A 16,523-nucleotide genomic window follows, 5' to 3' on the forward strand; every position below is an offset into this window, starting at 1 on the left:
AGTATTTACATTACAGTCATAAATGATCTGTAAATTACTTATTTTGACAATTCACCTGTTTACCTTCTCACAGAAATTAATATCTCGTTAGAAACTGGTGACTTAATGGTGGCTTACAGATCCTGCTACACTGGGGCTCTCCAGGACCAGGGTTGGAGAGCCTAGGACAGAGAGTCCCAAAGGAGAAATGGATTTCAAGAAGATCCCAGCAGATATCAACACAGGAATGTCTCTCAGCATGTTAGAGATTTTGTTCCTTGTTGGCTAGCTTGCTTAGAGCATGAGGTTGGGATCATTTGAGATCAATGTAAACTCTCCTGTGAGCAACTAATTCTCCTAGAGAACAAAACATTTTTTCCTTTAAAGAAAAAAGGAGGAAAACTCTCAATTACATTTTACAAATATCGGTACTATTAGTGAGTTACTGTTTTTAGAAATTAGCTTATTAAATTGTTCTATGTACATTTTCTCTATGCCCCATTTAGCTCTGACAGAGCCTAACCACCTGTTTGTAAGAAACAAAAGCTTGCATGATTAATTTTTAATGTAAAAATTTCTCTAACTGAAGGACTGGAATTGAAATAATCAATGTTTCCACCCACACATTAACCTGTCTCTGTTTTGTATCTCTCAGAATAATAAGAGACATTCAGCCACCTATATGTTAATCATTGTTATTGTACATAGGTTTCATAGCTGGATATACAGTATTCATCATCTAAAATGTAGTAATGAATTGAATATATTTACCTTCTGTCATATCGAAGAAATGGAATGTAATTTACTGAAGGTCAAAGGAAAATCTTTGTAAGATTTTTATCAATAGTAGGAGTACATGGCTGCAAGATTTAAAATAAAATCATAATGGATAATAATTTAAAAATAAAGATCTTATTTACTGTCCTACAGTAAAATAATGATAATCAGGACTTATACTTTTCTGAACTTTCTTTCTGTGTGGGAGAGAAGTTTATTGCCTTGTAAACCTTTCTCTGCTCCACTGGAATGCCAGAAAACACGAGGCTTGATAGTTCTTAGACAGGTTTTTTAACCCTTTGCTCTCTTGGCTGGACTGTTTCTCTTCTCACCAATGTTTCCTCAATCAGGGTAGTTTTGACTTGGAACTTGAAAGCCCTTGTTTGAGCAAAACATTTTGAAGATGAACCTCTAGCCTGTACATCAATTTTCGGATGTAAAATTGTGCAGAACTGAACAGCCTAAAATCCTTTTCACTGGAAAGGAAGGGCTCAGTTTAAAATTTAATTAGGTAAGAGATTGTAGTCAGCAAAGAGTTAAAGGAGAATTCATTCAGATGTTTCATAAACAGCAAGTTAATATTTTATGTCCTTGTAATGCATGCTTGTCCACGTTTTTCATTAAGTGATCCTCCAGCCTCTCAGGACATTCTGACAGCTGTGTGTGTGCAATGTAGGAGCAACAGGACTCATAGAGTATCGTCCTGTGCTCCTTCCACACTGTGCATCCACTGAAGTCTTCAGGCTTGCCGGACTTTGATCTGAAGAGATACGGATGACTGGCTGGAGAACGTGTCTGATGCTGCATGGTTAGACAGACACAGCATGACTGCCAGAAAGTACTATAGAAAGTGCTACATTGTCTGAGAAATACTTGAATTGTATGAGAAACTGCAAAAGGGAAACAATAAAGTCTTGTTAGCATTGATTTTTGATAATTTAGTAGGTTACTGCTGTGAGTTATTAAAGCTTGTCAACAATATTACACCTCTAGAATTCCACCATCATGTTATTTCATGAGTTCAATAACCAATTATGAACTTTACTTTCATACCGCTTTTCCACTAATATGTGTGGCCACAAGCCTAACCTGCTCAGTGCTGGTGTTGACTCAAATTGAATGTAGGTAAAACAATTTATACCCTGCCTAATTTCCAGCTGATGACATTGTTACTTCATCCCACTTATTTTAACATGATTCTGGGCAGCTGTATCTGCCCGAGTTTTTATTAGAAGCTGAATTGAATGCAGTTATGTAGTATTAGATCGGATTCATAAATTGGATAAACTCCTTCTTCTTTAGTTTGGCCTATAATCAACTTAATAAATGTGGAAAAAATATCCCTTCCGAGAGCAGCTCTTTGTATTGTGAAAGAAATCAAATTTGGAGAGCTTTTCTGCGGGTCATTTAGATGTTTTGAATGTAGAAGTATACCGAAACTTTGCATGCGGTGTCTTTTCTTTAAGCACTAACGAGATGGGATCACTCAGGGCCTTTTCTCAGAGTTAAAATGTCTCTTGTTTGGTTTTGCATTTGCAAATGGTCAGTTCTGCTGTACTGCTTGTACAGTATCTACAGCTGTATGAGAGGGGTGACTATCCCTGTTTTTCGTCAAAAAACACACCCCTTTTAATTAACACAGGCGCTCCGGGTCTCGCTGGCACCATAGCAAGCTCACAGACGTGTGCTGTTGTGGCTTCTGCCCCTTGTGCCCTCTCAGCATGGAGAGTCCCAGGTGCAGCTGGCACAGTCGGCAGTCAAAACGGTGATCCCTGGACTTCAGCTTGAACCTGCACTCAGCAGAAACCCCTCTGCTTGCTGAGCCAGGGCTGCAACATCTGGACCAGGAAGTAGGAATATACAACATCTGTGTCATAGGTGAAGGGTTACCTGTCAACAATTGTGGAATTTCGATGGCAGGGATACATCTTCTTAATCTCTTGTGTCATGCCTTATCCCCCTAGGGCCCGTTCCCCCATTTCTCGCTACTGACATCTTCTTGGGGTTTTAAACAGAGTTAAATAGAATTACATTTTTTGTTATTTCACTTGAAAAACAAGAGGAAAAAAAGCAAAGAAGAAAAAAAGCCAACTTCCAAGACACTGCAGAGTGTTGTGTATGCATCTATAGGTATCATTCTGAATGAAATGGACTTGCGATTTCTTTGATCTGGGTGGAATCCAAACAGAGATTCATCCAGGATGTGAGTGGATTGATGTTATTATCTGTGAAAATCCTGTAATGCTATATTCTGGCCATCATCTGCCTAGGACACAAAGGGCATGCAGGCTCTTTTAAGCTTCAGTTAACTTTAATCTTATAGAGCAGAGAAAAATCCATCCCTCTGTTTTGGACTCTTGGCTTCCTGTCATAGACTTTTCAAAAAAAGTAACTTCTGTAGCCCAGATCTGACATTTTTCTGGAAAGGTAGACTCTGAGGAATCCTTACAAAGATTTTAAAAACTTCAAATAAAATAAAAACAACCTAGTGTGGAGAAAAACATATTCCTCCGTTACAGCCACTTTCAGAGAAGCAAAATAAAAAGTGTAAATTAGATATTATGCTCATTAGAAATTATTTTCTCTTTCATCCTTTAGAAACAGGGTTAACAAACTATGCCTTGTACTGAATGTCTGCACAGAATTCAGAATGGATTTTTACTTGAGTACTTCCTACATGCGTATATACTGCATATAATTAAATATGTGTGTATATTTGCAGTTTACAGTACATATGACTTTAAATTTTCAAAGGTGCATAACAATAGCAAGATGAATCAAGATTCAAACTGCAGCTGTTTTGTGGTCCAGATACAGTACATTGCCTTTTTTTTTTAAATAACCCAAACCCTAGTTTGGGTAGAATTATTTAGGAAACCTGCTCATATCCTTAATTTAAAAGAAGGTAATCTGATAACCAACGTTTAATCATATAATTAGTCATATAGCTGTGCTGTACTGGACTTTTTCTGTAGCTCAACCCAGTTCCTGTCTTTAGATCATCCAGGTTGCACACAGGGACCATTCTTTCTGTTGATGTTCCTGTTCTTTAGAGGTCAGGAAATTAGCCATTAAAAGGAATATTGAGTAACCAAACAAATGAAAAACTAGCATTGCTCAAGGCTAATCAGTCTTGTCTTGTCACCCATACAAGGGGAGCACTCTTCAGAGCTGTAACTGAGATTGAAAGATTGCAGAGCGGATGCTTATCAGAGATTCCAGACAGCCCCATTCTAGACTTAATATCGATGCTGGGCAAGTCAGTCCAAACACCAGTGTATGTTAGCTGCCAGGATTCCTCAGGCATGCTCACTGGAGTGTGGAACACACAGTTCAGGAATTGGAATAGACAAATTAGAACTTGGAGGATTCACACATTTGTGAGAGAGGAAGATTCTTTGCCAGAACTCTGCTAGTTAAATTAAGCGATCAGGCCTGACATGACTTGGATTATTGGTGGAGAGGATACATAATTCCCCTGACTTACTATGCTTTTATTATAGAAATTGCCTCTTTAAATATGAATGTACTTTAAACACCTCTCAGAAAAGCTATTTTATTTCAGTGTTAATCCCAATTCACTTATGTTTTTTTTTTGTTTTTAAATTTTCGATTTGATGAACTCTGTGTAATTAAATGCAGACAGCACCAAATCACAAACAGTATCTCCTCAATTCCATTATCTCATTAAGGGCATTGCAAAGCAATATCAGAACTCTAAAATGCATTTAAAACCCTGTACAGCATGAATACACATTATTTATTTATGTACTATGTGTATGTGTGTGTGGATGTTCTATTCTTAGAATAGTGTATGTGATAATGAAGTATACAGACACATTTTGGCATTTCTTAGGTTATAATTTATGGGACATCTGTCAAGTGAGTCAAACTTCATTATTGCAATTTATGGTTCCTGCCTTCAGACTTATGAGTAATTTGGACTTCATTTTCCTCTGCATGTGATGCCTTTAAGATAAATAAAATTAGGCGAGGGGGTTACGATTAAGTGGACTTTGTAGTGTAACTTATTTTTTTTCTTTTTGCTGCATAGGATCTCAGACATACCTTTTCCCATGATACTGTATATGCAGCCTGATCTCTTCAGATCTCAGATGATGAGCAAGGCTGCACCTAGTCAGCCCTGGGGAACAAAGCTTCAAGTAAAATTAAGTCGTTTCTATAAGTGGTGTCAGTGGACCAGTAGGTGGCACTTCTCTGGACCAGAATTTCTAAAGCCATGCCCCTGTGTTGTGACTATGGACACTGTTGTAGGATATGCTAGCATTTGAATAACACAGTAAACTGAGGATCTTGTTTCTAAGTCATTAAAAGTCCCGGGGCGCTTTTAATAAGAGTAGGCAAAATTTTGTGTTAGGCTTGCACCATCTTCTCTCCCAAAAGTCCCCCTCTTCATTTTATTAGTATTGTGGGATCCTAATAAATGAAGAGGACTAAAAACAAATGACAGTTGTCAAAGCAATCAATAAATAAAATTCGAGTTTAGATATATCTTATACTAACATGTGCTAATATTTATTTTTTTCTTGTATTCTTCCCTCACTGGAGCGTCATTTCATGAAGATTCAATGCTGTGGGCTAAATGTTTCACAAACTGTGATGTGTGCTTACTCTTTCATTCTGTATATTTAAATCTCGGTTTCTCTTTTCAGAACTCCTTTTATTTTGTTTCTGTGATTGATCTTGGAGAGGTTTGAAAAGTGAGTCACAAAAATTCAATAGAAATTGCATGGTGATCAGAAGAGAGCTTACAGTATGTGATATAGGGCCTGGATTCTGTGCTTTGGGATGCAGCGCTGTGTGCTTCAGTGTGAGGAACAATAGGAGTGGCAGGTCTTGTGTCAGATAGTGCTGAGTGCGCTCACCGTTTCAATAAAACAGCTATTACCTGAGGTGACTGCTTGATCCCTGCCAATTCGCTACAGCTTGGTCCTCTTTAACCAGACCCCAGCCAGCACAAACGGCAGTTTACCTCAAAGAAGCTGATCAAATGAGCCCTTTTCTCATCCTCAGCATCCGTCTGTGGTGAAGCTATCTGTAAGCACAGGAAATTGGGATTGCAGCTGGGAAGCCATGTGCGTTGAGCCAGGCTTGCTGAAGAGGTGCTGCCTTTTCAGCGCGGCGGTGCGTGGCCTTTCGGAAAAAGACACCAGTAGAGCCGTGGCTGTCTGTCAGGGACTGTTTATCTGTACATGGATTTTTTTAAATCTGATTCATTTTTATTATAATTGAGCCTGTTTTGTTTTCTATAGAGACAGCAATGTATTCAATAATACTACATAGTAAGATATCGAAATATACTTTATGCACAAATTCCCACCTATCATCCCTTCCCTGTTCATCCAAAAGAAATGTTGATAGAAAGTGAAATTAATTTTATTAAGAAAGTTGCATAGTAAAACACAGATGCCCACATTTGTCTGCCAAGGAAGGACAATGACATCATTTGTAAAAACATCCTGTTTTAAGATGCTAGATTTGTATTAAATGCATTCAGTGCTTTGGTTTGTATTGGAAATCTTTCGCGTTTTCCATTCCTTTATCCCTGTTTGAAATCAAAGACTCAAGTCGGCTCTACAAGTGTAAGTAGGTGAAGAAATACAATCTTTCAAGATGGGCAAGGAACCTCCTAGACATTTAACTGGAAGGGTGTGGTGGGTGTGAATTTATTTCTTTTCAGTCATTTTGTGACGAGTGATCTTTCAATGTAAAGCACATAAAGTTAATGATGAACTGATCAACTAAAGCTACAGAGTTTTGCTGTCTAGAAGCCCCACCCCTGTTGCAGGCAATGAATGTCAGGAACATGGTTTCAACTGCCTGCAACAGTTTGGTCTGTCAGTGATAACATTGAAAGTCTAATCCTTCACTAAACAGAGACAAACTGACAGAAAAAAAGGCAAAAGCAATGCAAGTGGTGTCGTACAATAAAATCCTTTCACTCCATTGTTTCTGAGATAGGCTGCTTTATGATCAAATTATGCTTGTCTGTCTACTGCTGTGAATCAACAGATAAAGATGTGTAAAAGCCTCTCAAGTTCATAAACATCGAGGTTTACTTCAAATTCAAAATTCTGTGAAAAACTGGGACAAACCCTTTGCTTACTTAGTGCATTTCATATATACAGTCTACTGTATTCATGTTTAATTTAAAAACACAGTGTTCTCTGTTCATCATTTGTAAACTGCACCTTCAGTGTTGTACAAAAGCTTAATTTCATTATGTATTAAAAATGACTGACTCTGAATATGGACGTACTGTATGATCAGACAAAAGCTGTATTGCACATCTTAGCATTTTTAACAACATTTTGGGTGTTAAAATAATTTGAAAAAAAAATACAAATACATGAAATTAAATGTAGATTACATACTATGACCGTGTGATTGATCCCTGTATAATAAAAGGGGGAACTGTTGACTGCAGCTTTATTAGTGAAAGGTTGCTAGATTCTGCACAAAGAGGTAGGATGTGCTAATTAGCTCTCACAGCATGTACCTCCAATACCATAGTGATCACAGTGGGGAATGAATATGGAACAAGCTTTCTGATGCACTGGAGTGAGGTTTTGGCAGACATACGCAGATTCCCCCCTCTTGTGACCAGCATCATTTTTTTTTTCTAATAACTTTTTTTTTATGAAAGCACTTATACATATTACATTCCTTCATTTTCTTAAGAATTGTGCACTGAGCTTACCTTGGGTCCTTGAGGGTCATAATGATTTTTAATGTTTTTTTTTTTTTTTTGCATGCGTGCATGTTTTAAAACCTTTGCTTTATAACCATTGCTGTGTCTCTGGTTCGATCCTGTTATGCCGGCATTCGTGTTTTTCCAGCTTTTCATTGGGCACTATGGTGGGTATGAATTACTAATCCGCGTCCATCCCTCCCCGGGCTCACTCAGCACTCCCGACTGTCAAAACACCGTGACCTTGTGACTGGATCAGTAATTAAATTTGTTACTCCAGTGCTGTCAGATCTAATGCCCCACATTCTCTTCTTTTTTAATTAAATAAAAATGGAACATTGGCGAATCTTTTTTTTGTAAACTGAGATAGTTTGAGATTTGCCCACCTATACGATTTTATTGGTTTTTGCTTGTATTAATCTTGAACCATCCATTACCTCTGTGCTGCCCCCAATTTGCAGACTGGTCATGGCGGGCTAATGGCATAGTCCAGGGCTGTCTCTGTGCAAGAAAGTCCAATCAGCGCCCACAGGGGAGGTCATTATTGGCTGGGTCACTTAGGAGCCAATGCAGAATTAATGTATTACCTGAATCTTTCACTGGGTATGTATTACTATGTATCGTGCCTTCAGAAGGAACTCACTCCTGCGTGATTGTGGGTATATTATGCAGCCTATGCATGAGATACAATAACATTGTTATGCCTCCCGCAAACTAACTACCTAGCCCACAGCACAACAAAGCAAAAGTAGGTTGAATAAAAATGTGAAAATGCACTGTCTGCTTGTGTGATATACTCAGCTGCTGTGCTTGTCACAGTGATATATGCAAGTGCTACTGCCTCTGCTTGTGAGGGACCTGAAGTTAAATATTCCTGGCACTGCTGTGGATGATGTCACTCATGTCCTTGAGTCTTTTTTGAAAAGTTTGGAAAATGAGTGTTTGTCTACCGGCAAAAGACAAATTAGCACACAAAAGACTTGTGAGATTCACCTGGCTAGATTTAAGGAAGCCTGAAAGGGCAGAAAAAGTAAACAGACAGTAACCTGAGCTGTAAGCAAACACAGCTTTGTTTTAGAAGCAAAAAAAAGTGCTGTGGCTGTCAAGTAATCTAAAGCACAATCGGTCTTATCTAAAGAAAACTTCATCAAGACTCCATTAAATGAAGCTATCTGTTAAAGAAGGCTTCCTCATTTGAAATCCATTAGGTGTTATAGAATGTTCAAGTATCACACTTCACAACAGGCTGATTTCAAGTTTTCTTCTCACCGTTTATTTTTTGTGGATTTTTTTTGCAGTGCAAAGTCTTTTATCACTTCATGGTGGGCAAAAAAGACATCATTCACTTAAAGAGGAACAAGCTGCGGTATGGATCTGAAAGAGCCTATAGGCATCATTATTTTTCAACTTGACTGCTCTCCTTTGTTGGTAACCAACTTTGTGCCACAGCCTTTTTTTGGCTGTATTTTACACACTGTTGTCAGATACTACATCACTTTTAAGAACAGCTATAACAATTGTTTTCGAAGTGATTTATGATAGCTGATGCATTTTTTATTTTTGATTGCAAAACATTGTTTTATTTATTGATTTTCTTTTAAGTAGAAGTGATTGCTAGAAGGACCTATTGTCCCATAGTCCTCTTCAGGTGGTCCAGCTTGATCTTTTTTGTCTCTGTGGTCAGCCTTGCTTTCCAGAGAAAAGTTGATATTGTATTTTGGTGGGCATGCACTCAGACCACAAGAGTTTGCTTGAAATTAGATAAGCATTCAAAGCATTTTGTGTGTTTGCACCAAGGAATGTGTGTGGTTGCAAATCCATTTTCAGATGCAGAGATTAATGTGTTTGCAAATCTCCACCTTAAGAAATCTTTTAAAAGATAAAATTTATATTACATAAAATTAGTAATATAAATAAACTATAATTTATATGAACTCCAACAACATGGCTGGGTAGCTTGTTCCAGATTCCTGCAAACCTTTGTGTGAAGAGGGACCTCCTGATCTCAAATTTAAACCTTCTTCTCCTTAGTCTGTGTCCCTTATAGTTAAAATGGTAAATGTGGACACACTGTAAGTGAAATAAAACTATTTGATTTATGTTTTTTTTAAACTTTAAACAGAATTTGTGTTTTGAGCCTACTGTATAAGGACAGGTTAATTAAATATGCATTGGGAGGATAAGACTGCAGATGCAATGCTCATTTGTTCGACTGGAAGAGCTACCATTCTTATTAAACATTCACTTTCGTGACCATTATTGAACTTTTTGATTAGTGCCAAAAACAAGGCAGCAGTAATTGATGTTTTGATACTTCAAGATCACCCGAAGATCAAGTTCTTGTCTTCCAAGGTGTGTGCCACCTTCAAAACCTGTGTCAGGCCTCTGTAAGCACATGCTTATTAATTAGCCTTTAATAATGTAGGATATAAATAAAAAATAAGATACCTGATTTATTTTCATCAGAGATGATGATGAGCTGGAAAATATAGTTTAATTATTCCAGTAATAAATATGCAGAAGTAGTCACTGAATAAAGAGTGTTTGTTGATGTGAGGAAGCCGATCACCGATAACCCTCACGTGGGATTTTTAAGAGCTGTTTTTCAAGCTTAAACAGAGCACTTAAGCCACAGACACTGACATGTGGAATTATGCTATCTCTTAAGGCAAATGACACAGAAATTGAAACAGATTTGAGTATTATAATTTACCTGTGTGAGTTTCCTTCCTCAGTGGTGTGTAATTTTTGATCATATCATGCTGTTCTCTTCCTCCACAAAATCATTTTTTTTTTAATTACCATTAGTAATAGATGACACCCATGCATGCATGGTTATATTGAGGTTGTTTGGCCTGCGGTATACAGTTAGGTTTGTGAAGTGGTGAATTCCACTAGAATCCTGTGCCTAGGTATTGGAGACTTTGCTGTAGTGGAGTTTTTGTAACAGTTGTGACAGAATTATATTACGGAAGAAACTTGTAGTAAATGAAAGTATCAGGACAATATTTTCCTGACCCCAGAAAGCTGTTAGAATTTGTTGTATTTGTTTTCTTCTATTTGTTTCCATTCCTCAGAGTGCTCAGGTTCATCTAGATGTCTGTAGTTATTCACTAGTGAGTTTGTCCTTCCTCCTATAGAATATATTAATAAACACAGCAGCCTGCGAACAGAAGAAGGTTACGCTGGCTGCTCTGTCAATGAAAGCAGGTTTCCATGGTGCTATGGCTGTTTTTCTTCTCTTGGGTGTGCAATACATTACTGTAGTTCACAGATACAAAATGAACAGGTTTTGCTTGTTTTCTATCAGTGCAGAGCACAGTGGATGTTACAATCACATTTCTTAAGATATATTGTAGGTGGGGGGCAAGGAATGACAAATTAAAGTTCAAAGTGTCTATTTTCACTTATCATCATGTACATGCTGTATTGTATTTCTAGAGAACACTTTAGGAATGCAGAACATTATGATGCTATAAAAACAGTTCTATTAAAATCAAGTTTGTGTAGAACAGAATATAAGGGAATACTCTCATATTATTTAATGAATATTTCTATAAAGTTGAAGATGTAGCCCTTGTGAAGCCCATTTTCTTTTGTGACAGCTTTTGAAATTAGAGGAGGCAGGCATGCACTAAACCTGCCTAGGTAGTCAGCACAGGCCTAATGTCTTTATGGTAATCGCAAAGCCTTTAAAATACATTATCTTTACGCCTGTTCTATCACTGTGCTGCATGTTAGAGTGGAGAGCAATGATTTGTAAACACCCCATGGCAGAGTGAGTGCAGAACTTAATTTTGTTTAAATAAAGAGAATAACATTAGGATTCGTGTGCAGTGTCGACAGGAAAGGGGAGCAGCTTGTTTTGATATATGCACTGGAGCGTTCATGATTACTTCCATATTAACTGTTTTACGGATTCTATGCTGAGATAAAGAAGAGACTATAGTTGATACTGAATGGAAGAGAATTTACAGAGATGCTGAATTGAAGTTTTGCAATATCGACTAGGGTAAGCAGAGATCCTGCTGACCAGGAGGCTTTTAAAAAAAGAAAATCTAAATTAATTTGGAAAACAGGTGTTCTTGTGGTCTGAAAATAGGCCTCACCTGAAATCCTGAAGGGCAAATAAAACTCTTGAACTCTTCAACTCAAAAAGTGTTCGTGTTTTAAAGATTTTTGCAGTTAATACTGAAACAAGTCATTTGTAAGTGTTTGCCATTTCAGAGATTGCAGCAGAAATGTGTCCCTCAGCTTCATGTCATTTATAGCCAATATCTCTTAGAAAAGCGATTTATATAATGGATGCTCAAACACAGCACCATTTAAGAATAAAAATGCTCTGTAGGAAGCACTCCTGTAATAATTCACATATGATTCACAGGTCCATTTATTAGATTCCCAGAAACACAGAAGATCACATTTAATGCAGTATTACAACACTCACAGATAAACAGATAACCAGCACAATACAGACAATAATGCATTTGCTGAATTTGCGTCTTTAATGGATTAATCAATTCTGGCTTTCCTAGTTAGGGTTTTCACAGCAGCTCATTCTACCTGAAAACAATCGCCATTTCATCTTGAGCAAGCTCCCTTACTTTAAAAGGGGTTCAAAGGCCTTTTCTGGCTAAAAGCTTTATTGATCATGGAGCCCTTTTGAACTGGTAGTCATTCGCTGCCATGTGTTTAGATTAATATATTGCTATTGTTTACATATCATGGTGATAAATTATTCTTTCACCTCACATATCATTTGAAGTAATCATTGATCTCTGTAACAGACTGTCTAGGCATAACACCACTAAGCCTGGGAGAGGTGGGGTCTCTCTGTCAATGGGAGAAAGTGGGCTGAGGGCTTTATTTCCTTAAACTCTACTTCAGTATGAAGCTATAGTATAATTACTACAGGTGTTGGTTTATAAAAAACAGCCTGTTATTGAACCTTCATAATCTTATTAATGATCCTGTAGAGACGCATTAATATGCAAGTACTGTAGTTATGAACTTGAAGCATAATTCTGTATTACAAAGGTGATTATTGCAATTTGAATAAGAATGTAATGCCACTTTTTCCCTTTTAAAGTGAAAACATCCAATCAAAACTGCCTCTTTGCTGTTGTTTGGCAGCTGAATTGGGGGCAATCATATAACTAACAAGGTAATAGAGAGAAGCCAATTGCAAAGAGTTTAATCAACTGCTCACTGCCTTCCAGTGCAATCACACCCTGATTGCTACAGCGATTTCAAATGTTGCTGCCAGTTTAACACGTTTCATTCAGCCTCTGTATGTCATTCCTGCCATGAGCTTTACTTTAAATCACAAAATACATTTTGCCCTGCAGATCAGATTTCTTGAAACCATTTCACTATTATCCGGGCATGACAGACTGACAAATAAATAGGTAGCAGTAGTCAAACTACTAGTAGGCAGAAACATGCAGAAATCAATAATTTAATACAGAAATCCAGGAAGGACCTCATCATGTTCTATTCAGTGCTTTAGTCATACAGAAAAAGTACAGGTGTGTGCATACCGTGTCTATAGAAAGTCTACACACCCTATTCTCCAAGTGAAAAACAAATGCTTGGACTGTCTGAAATCTAGTTACAAATGAAAATCTAGAAAATATGTATGTTTTCATTTATAATTAAGTAAAGGTGTGTTTTTCTGTTGGCACTGTAGTATAATTAAGTGAAATACTTCATTGGTTCAGTATTTGAGATTGAGATCCATTCGTTATCAAACCACTGAGCAGCTTCTCTCTCCATGCTTCTTGGAATTGTGCATTCAATGCAGAACATTCTTGCAAAAGGATTAGTTTTTCCATACTTTTACATAAACCATGCACATAGTCCATAGTAAAATAACTACAGTTTGTAATGCAGATGCATGTGTGCTAAATAATCCCAGACCTATTTGCTGTTTACTTAATTAAATGTTTCTCCATATTGAACAATCCCGGTTTCCATAAAATAAGCTGTTTGGCAGTGGGGTCTTTGCAGTCCTACACAGGGGATATTTGCAGTCATTACACTTGCAAGCAGGTTTATAACAAGAACCCTGCATGTATTTACAGTTTTATTGGTGCCATGTACATTCAGGGGATATGCAGCGTGCCGTGGAGTTGAGCTGAGGGATGTGCAAGTCTTATTTCTCAAACCAGCCATCCTGAAGTTAAGACTTGACAGCAGGCAATCTGTTTCAGCCAGAGAGGCAGATAAGGTTACTCAGCCCCACTGCCCTCCTTAATGCAACCCTGGAGTCTTTCTAAGCATTAGCTGTTCCCACTGTCCTGTTGACTCTGATTTCACAAGCATTTCCTTCTCAAGTGGCAGCACGGATTGTAGGAACTGGTGAGGCATTGCCTACATTCAGAGCCCCTTGTTCGTGTGGAGAGATGTCCTGGTGCAAAGTAGGGTTCTTGGTTTATACAAGGATATGACGTATCCTCCTTCCCATTGCTTGTAAAATAAGGATCTCTCCAGGGTGTAACACTTGTTAGCCTGCAAGGGTTTCATCTGAGAGTGATTTTTACATACAGTAAACAGATGGGTTTCAAACTTTTCTGTGAGCTCTGACTTTGCTCCCGTTATTGGAGTAGAAGTCCATGTAATCTTAAAGACTTCAGAGTGACGTTCCAGAAGTAACAGTTCTGCCGCTCGCATAAGTCATGTTAATAACAGTATGTGTGTTTTGGGAGGGGGGGTGTTCAAACATGAATCTGCTTTTGTTTTTGGCTTGTTAGTGTGTTTTCTCATGGCTGAATTTCCAAATATGATTAAATTGTTGAAACGCTCTTTTTACAAATATTAAAAACTATAACAAATAAAATAATGGAAGTAAAAATAATGTGTTTGCACAGCCTTCTTCACTGATCTTATTTTCATTTTCACTGGCGTGGCAGTTTATAACTTGCTCACTAAACCACTTGATTGGTCGCACAATAGAAGTTTAATTTGTAACTTGTAAGTTTAACAATAGAAATTATTATTTTAGAGGTGCCACTGAACAGGTTTTAAATGTAAATTATTGAATCATTTTTTCAGTAGTAAGGGTGGATTTTGTTAATTTGAAAAGACACCTACAGTACAGTAAAGGAATTATCACTGGCTCAATCATACAGTAGGTGGTGCAGGTTTTGCCTTAATTTCCAGACAAACTGGACACCGGTCGAAGTCTTGAGCCAACTGTGATGGCTTCCTTGAATGGTGGTGTAGTTTTTCACAAGTGGTGTTGAGACTTGGTGGTCTTGAGTTGAAAAAGCTGGATGACTGTGCAACAGCAACAGTAGCATCACTCATTGCAGTTCTTAGTAGGATGGCTGTTGGTGTGGTAAATGTCAGATGGCTGATGAACTGAAGAACCAAAATTGTGCAGGACTGAAGAAATTATGGCACTGTCTCATCATCACCTGCACCCATGTGGAGGTACAAAGATCATAGCTGTAAAATGAAAAGACCAAATCTGGACTAAGTGAAATATCAAAAGAAAATTATCTAGTAAATAAATCCCATAGAAGTTGTATCCTTTATGTGCTGGGCAATGGTTGGATGAAAAGTGAAAGAATCTAATACATACAATATGTTATTTATTACAGTCTTACTTAGCATCTACATAGATGACATTCTTTATTTTAATAATGCAGCCTCAAACTTAATAGAGCGCAGGATCCTGTATCATTACATGTCTGATTTGCAATCCAAGGTGGGATAATGTTTGTACCTCCAACACAGACAGATTTCCCACATGTATTCATTCTAAAAAAAAGAAGAGAGTGAAAATGAGATGCATGCTACAATGAGGATGCCAGACTGTAATTATATTCAGTACTTGGATGAATGCATCTGTGAACCAATCACCAGAATCAGTATCAAATTTAAGAGAGTAAAGAGGAACTTGGCTCTCATGTATCACTTGGCTTGGATGCTTTCCTGAAAGGCCCCGTAGAATCGTTAGGCGCAGTGGGTTTGCCCAGCACACAGCTGGAGAGATCCCGCAAAGATTAAGCTGTGGACCAAGGAACATGCCCTACATTGCTCCTGGTCCTACTGCTTCGTTTTCACCTCTGCCCATGAACTTGGGATGCCAAAGTAATTATATTATTTTTGTGGAATCAAAATAATAAAGAGAAGCAGAGGGGCAGTGTGGTTGTCAGACTGGTGGTTTATAAAGTGATTTGAAATTGAGGAGAATATAATTGTGTTTTCCTGTGGCTGCTTACCAGATTTTGTTATTTGTATATACTGTATTCTTTATGTTGTAAGTCAGGGTGCTGTACCACAGGAATTAGCCTTAGCTTTGTTGAATCATTTTCAGTGTAAGCCAGTATTTAAAGCTGATCATGTGTGTTTTCAAAGCAAGTACAGGAGGCGTTGGCAAATAAGATTCCTCAACAATATGTTTCACTATTCCTGATAGGTGTCAGATAATTGCTAATACCTTGACTCATGCAGATAAATGCTTATCTAGCCCGTCACTTCTTCTGACCTACACCGATAAGCCACTGGGGTGAGTCTCATTCATTAGCATGGTGCCAATGGGCTGTGCTCATGTCAGGGCATACTGTATTATAAACAGAATTCAAAACATGCTTGAGGGGGTTTGGTAAAAGCCTAAAATCCAGATACATAACTGCAGTTGTGACAAGCGCTTATCTGAAGAAAAAATAATTCATTCATTGTTGGTTCTTAATCAATAGGGTGAAGTGTAACATTATAAACACTGGCTTCCAAGGGTTTTTGATCTGCGATTATAGAAATGCTTCAGGATTAAGAAAAAAAATGGATACACAACAACTAAATGATATCAGGCTGGTGTTGCTTATTGCAAGAAGTACTTTCTGATTTTCTGTTTTTAGGATTCAGTGTAAGAACCTGAAATGGGGTCATGCCTCTACAGGTGGAAGAACAGCAGGATCAACAGAGTGTTTTAGCAAGGAAAATGGGCTTTGGCAGCATTCTAGATCATATTGACATCCGTGTTTATTCTGCAGCATGTTGATACACAGCTACTGCATACTGTACGTGCTTCCATTGGGTGAAGAGAAGC

The 16,523-nt window shown here is 37.8% G+C and overlaps 1 protein-coding gene across 9 annotated transcripts in view; it reads left to right on the top strand.

The window, feature by feature from the left end:
• diaph2 (diaphanous-related formin 2) overlaps window positions 1-16,523 on the top strand; it is a 491,250-nt gene that overhangs the window by 318,081 nt on the left and 156,646 nt on the right. The gene's annotated exons all lie outside the window — the stretch shown is intronic.

This window comes from Lepisosteus oculatus, chromosome 8 (genome assembly GCF_040954835.1).
Source record: "Lepisosteus oculatus isolate fLepOcu1 chromosome 8, fLepOcu1.hap2, whole genome shotgun sequence".
Lineage (NCBI taxonomy): Eukaryota > Metazoa > Chordata > Actinopteri > Semionotiformes > Lepisosteidae > Lepisosteus > Lepisosteus oculatus.